This window comes from Belonocnema kinseyi, chromosome 2 (genome assembly GCF_010883055.1).
Source record: "Belonocnema kinseyi isolate 2016_QV_RU_SX_M_011 chromosome 2, B_treatae_v1, whole genome shotgun sequence".
Taxonomy (NCBI): Eukaryota; Metazoa; Arthropoda; class Insecta; order Hymenoptera; family Cynipidae; genus Belonocnema; species Belonocnema kinseyi.
Window position 1 is genome coordinate 124,458,959 of NC_046658.1, and position 5,985 is coordinate 124,464,943.

The following is a 5,985-nucleotide window of genomic DNA, read 5'->3' on the forward strand; positions in this document are numbered from 1 at the left end:
ATTTGCTTGAATTATGTTTCTTTCTTGATTACCAATTTTATTTTATTTCAAAATTCAACTATTTTGATGCGCATTCATATTTTTGGTTCCAAAATTCATCTCCTTCTGTAGAAATGTCTATTTTTTGTTGTTAAAAATGCAACAATCTGTTTAAAAATTAACCTGCTACGTTTTAAAATTAACTTTTTGGTTAAAAATTCAACTGTTTTGTTGATAATTCGTATTTTTGACTGCAACATTTTTGGTTGAGAATTGATATATTTCGTTGAAAATTAGTCTATTTTGGTAGAAAATTCATTTTTTGGTTAAAAATGTAACGGTTGGACTGAAAATTTGTTCTTATACTATTTTGTAGCAAATTTTCATTTTGGCTTGAAAATTGAACAATTTGGTGGAAAATTCAACTATTTTTTTGTACAAAAATCTTTTTTTTTTAACTTAAAACTAATTTTTTTGAATGAAAATTTAACTAAAAATTTTTTGTTAAAAATTTATCTTTTCAGTTTAAAAATTCAACTATTCAGTAAAAAAACTTCTAAAAATGCAAATAACATAAACTAAAAATTAATCAATTGAAATTTGGACTAACATCATGTCTATTGTTAAAAATATTTAGTTGAAAATTCGTTTAATATTTGTACATTTATATTTGGCTAAAAATGTATGTTGTAGAAAATTAGTCTTTCCTGATAGAAAATTCTGAGAGAAAATTTATCATTTTCAGTGGCAATTAATCTGTTTTTGGTTGAGAATTCAACCATTTTGTTGCGAATTCGCCCTTTTTGGTCCAATTTGCTCCCCCCTCTCTATTTGCAACTTCTTTAAGAAATAGTGGCATCAATAGAAAATTGTGAGAAAATAAGAATACAAAAATATATAAAAGTAAAAATAAGAGAAAAAATTAATAGTGTGGTGAGTCCGAGGTCTATTATTTCTAACAGAAATTGTTCTATTCTAACTTTAATTTCAATATGTAAGTAATAATAACTAATGCCAAAGGGAACTGTTTTCAAAACAATTAGAAAAGCTTCTAGATTTCCTACGTGAATTAGAACAAAAGAAAAAATCATCTAAATCTAAAACTTTAAAATTAACTTACTACTAAATTCCATGGAGCGCCACCAATTCGCGCGTCTCGGACAAACATATTGCGCTGGTAACCAGAGGTCATGTCCCTTCTGAATGGCTGTAATTAAAAGCAAATGGAAGGCCAAATTATTATTAATTAAGTGTACATACATAATTTCTGAAATAAGTAATTAGAAATTTTAAAATTATAGTCTAAAGCCGGTCAATTCTAATTAGCAATTTTACTGAAAGATCGTTCTTTCAAATCTATTCGAAATTATCGTTTCAAATAAAAATTTTGGACGTTTCAAATTCGCAAATTTTGAACATATTCCGTTTATTCAACTATTAATATATCCGTTTCGAAACTGTGCAATTTTGCTCAAATTAAAATTTAAAAGACACATTTTTAAAGGTTCTCATTTAAAATTGTTTAACTATCATCGTTTTCTACTTGAAAAACAATAATTTCGAATTATTTAAATTTGAAGAAATTAGGATGACCATTGGATGAGGAATTTTTGTTTAAAATACTGTTCTTAACTATTTAAAGTAACTTAGGGCATTATTTATCAACACATATTAGGAATTTATCAAAATGATTTATCCATTCATTCGAAAAATAGTAGATTATGCAACAAGGGGCGAAAGGAGCAGATTCTTTCCGCGGGTGGATCTTCTCGACTGTGACCACTTTTTGGCCCTGAAAAGCGGATCCGACGCATTTTTCTATAGCTCTGTTCGCGCCTCGAATTTTGATCGATTAATTTTTACTTTCGCCTCGCTAATTTTCCTTTCGCCCCGCTGATTTTACTTTCGCCACGCAAATTTTACTTTAGCCCCGAAAATTCGGTTTGCAGGAAACATACGCTACTTTCGCTCCTATTTACAGGGGCAAAAGGTGGCCATTTCGGTCGAGTGTGGAATAAAAATAATTTTAGAATTTTGAGAATTGTAAATGCATAAGGACCATTTACTTTTTACGCCCTCAAATACGGAACATTTTTTTTTTTGGTAAATGTTTTCCATCTGATTTTTCTAATTTTATTATTGGTCCTTATCCAATTGTAATTCTCATAAATTTAAAATTCACATCTTCGAGTGCAAAGAAAAATTATTTTTACACATTCCTCTTATTTTCATAAATTCTTAAAATCCAGTGCAAACTTTTTTTTAAATATTGGCATGTCTTCATTTAAAACAACAATTCTTAAAACTTAAAATTCTTTCAAACTCTCGATAATTTTTGATTTATTTTTCCTTTTTCTTATACAAACTCTAACTCAAATATTTTACTTCTCGAATTACTGTATCAAATGAGTTTTGTTTATATTTGAAATGTATATTTCTGAATTTTTCTTTTCATTCTTGAAAAATCTCATCATTGAAATTATAACTGCTAAATAATTGGCAACAGAATAAAATGAGTCGAATAAAAAGTCGATCAATTATTATTGGCAATTTCACTGAAAGATAATTTATTACTGCTAAAATCATTTGCTAAATGTTTTAAACTTGAAAAGTTCAGCTTAAATTTATTCTAAAAGTGAAAAAGTGAATGGGTTCAAATAAAAAATGTTTGAACTTGCATTTACAATATGTCCTAATTCTCTCATAAAAAATCAATGATATAAAAACGTTTTTGTTTTTTAAAAATTTCCATTTAAATCCTTCAACCTAAAATTGTTACAAAATTGAAAAAGTGACTTCATAGTTAAAAATGTTTGAACGTGTAATTAGAATATTTCCAAATTTTCACATAAAAATTCGACATTATTTTAATTTTGTGATTTATCAACAGTTAACTATTTTAATTTTAATCAAATTAAGTTCATTTATTATTCACTGATCGTAAAACTCGACAATTCATGTATTTTTCCCTACTTTTTTTACATTTTCTTTATCACATGAATGTTGTTTGTATTTTAAACATATACATACATAATTACATTGAAAAATCGTTCTTACAAATCTATTCAGAATTATATATAAATGTTTCAATTTTGAAACTTTCAACTTGTCCAATTTTAAATACATTCTATTTGCTCCACTATTAAGGCTTCCCATTTGAAATTGTACAATTTTTCTCGATTTAATTTCTAAACCACATAATTTTGAATCTTTTACTTTATTTAAAAACTTTTGTGCTTGCAATTAGAAATTTTCTAATTAAAAAGCGTTTTAATTCGGTTTTTCCAAAAAATTGAAATTTTTAGCATAATAAATTTAAATGTTTGCTAAAATTTATTAATTTAATTTATTTCTAGATCCTAAGCAGTCACTTTTAGTACTACAAATTCAAAACTAAGAACATACAAGCTTTAGCGATTCAAATATAAAATAATGATTAATTCCTGAATTTTAAACGCTGCTTTAATTTGGAATTCTCTAATTTAAAAAGTTTCGCTGAAATTATTCTATACACATTTTTAATCTAGATTTTTTTGCAATTATTAAGGGTTTTAATTAAAAACTGTTATTAATCTTCTTCATGAAAAATTAATCTCTGGTTGAAAATTTAACTAGTAACTTGAAAATTTGTTTTTTTATAGTTAAAAATTATTGCTTTAACTGAAAATATAACTATTCCATTTTTCATTTAAAATTGATTTTTTTTTGTTGAAAATGTGTGAAAAATTTTGTTTTTAATTGAAAATTGATCTTTTTTAGTAGAAAATTTAATTCATTGATTGGAAATGAACGAATTTCAAGAAAAAATTGCCTTTTGTGGTAGAATATTAATCTTCTGTATGAAAAATTCACTTTTTTTTTTAAATTGAAAATTGATTTTGCTGGTTGAAAATGTAACTATTATCTTTCTTATTTGAAAATTCGTATTTTTTGCTGAAAATTTGTATTCTGTGGTCGAAAATTAATATTTTTAGTAGAAAATTCAACCACTTGTTTAAAAATGATATATCATCTTAAAAATTCGTATTTTTGTCATTTAAAATTCAACTTTTGTTAAAATTTCCTCTTTTTTTTTGGTTTAAAATTAATTTATTGGTAAAATATTCAACAAAAATTGATTTCGAGGCCTTCAAAAAATACTTTCACTACTACAATGTCAAAACGAAGAATGTAAATGTTTGAGCAATTCAAATTAAATATAATGATAATTTCCTGAATTTTAAACGCCGCTTTAATTTTAAATTTTCTGATTTATAAAGTTTAATTAAAATTATTCATTAAAAGTTTAAAATTGTGTTCAATTATTAAGGCTTTTAATTTAAAATTCTTTAAATCTGAAAAATTCATTCAAATATGAGTCACTAATGTTTCAATATTAAACTGTTATTTTGAGTGTTCTAGATTTATGAGGTCAAAAATTTGTTGTTCTGGTTTGTAGTAAAATATTAATCTTTTTTACGAAAATAAATTCTTTTTGGTAGAAAATTTAACTACTCTGTTCAAAATTCGTTTTTATACTTAAAAATCGTGTTTCTTTTTAAACTGAAAATATAACTAATCCATTTTTAGATGAAAATTGATATTTTTGTTGTTGAAAATTCGCGTTTTTTCTAGAAAAATCAACATTCTCGATTAAATTTCTCTTCACTGAGTAAAAAATGTAGCATGGTCAGAAAATTCCACTCTTTTGTCGAAATTTCATCTTTTTTGGTTGAAAATCGATATTATTAATTGAAAATTGCTCTTTTTCAGTTAAAAATTAGACTATTTCATTAAAATTTAATTTTTTGTTGAAAATTCGTATTCTGTGGTATAAAGTAAATCTTCTGAGTTGAATTTTGTATGAATTTTTTCTTTTTTATTGAATGAAAAATGTTTTTTAGTTGAAAATCTAATTCCTTTGTTGAAATTCAATCTTTTGGTCAAAATAAATTTCGTGGTAAAATAGTCGAAAATTCAAAAACATTTTATTTCGAGGCCCTCAAAAAATACTCTTACTACAACAATTTCAAAACGAAGAAAATAAAATCTTGTGCCATTTAAATTAAAAATAATGAATAATTCCTGAATTTAAAAATTTTAATTGAAATTGTTCTTTAAAAGGCTAAAATTGCTTTTTTTTATATTTATTTATTCTAAAAAATTTATATACAGAAAGTCCCTAATGTTTACATATTAAACTGCGATTTTGAGTGTTCTGAATTTAAAGATGGTCAAGTGTTAAAAGACTTTCTTTTTTTATTTAAACAACTTTGAATTATTTAAGTCAGAACGTCTAAAACTAATTCACTTTATTCCAATTTCAATCTCTTCTATTTTACAATTTATTCAGCTATAAAGGATATTGATTAAAAATTAAAAATTTCGAATAATTTAAATCTGAAACTTCGCGTAGTCATAATTTTAGGAGATCTGTTCACGTAATGATTTTTTATTACTGCTTAAATAATTGGTAACAGAATAGAGTAAATAAACGTCATACATGAATGTTCAGTTAACAGTGATTTAGTTATTAACTCTAAAACTCATTAATATGGGTTATTTTGTTGAAGAATGAGGAAGAAACTTTAACAAGTGAAGAGAAAATAGTTAAATAGAATTTAAAAAATAGAAAAATCAGAAAAATATTCGAAAAGTGAATAAGAAAGGTTATGTAAGCAAATTTTACTTACGTTGCCAAACATCAAAGTATGGAGACCTTTTGCAGCGATGTGTGGAATATATAAAGCTACTGTGATGATTACCATCGGGGGAAGTGCCTCGTACCACATTTTAGCTTAATTTAAAGGTTTTTTAAACCAGAATAACCAAAAAATACTCGATTGAATCTTCTCAGGGTCGCTGTCATGCACTCCGACTATGCGCATGCGTGAATTGCGCCACTTGCCAACTGTACATGCGTTGTGTAGGCATCCTGATTGGTTACCCTTTCCGCACTTAGTTAAAATTATTAAACATGCAAATAAATTGTTTACAACAAATAATATTTGTGATGTTCATAAAAAT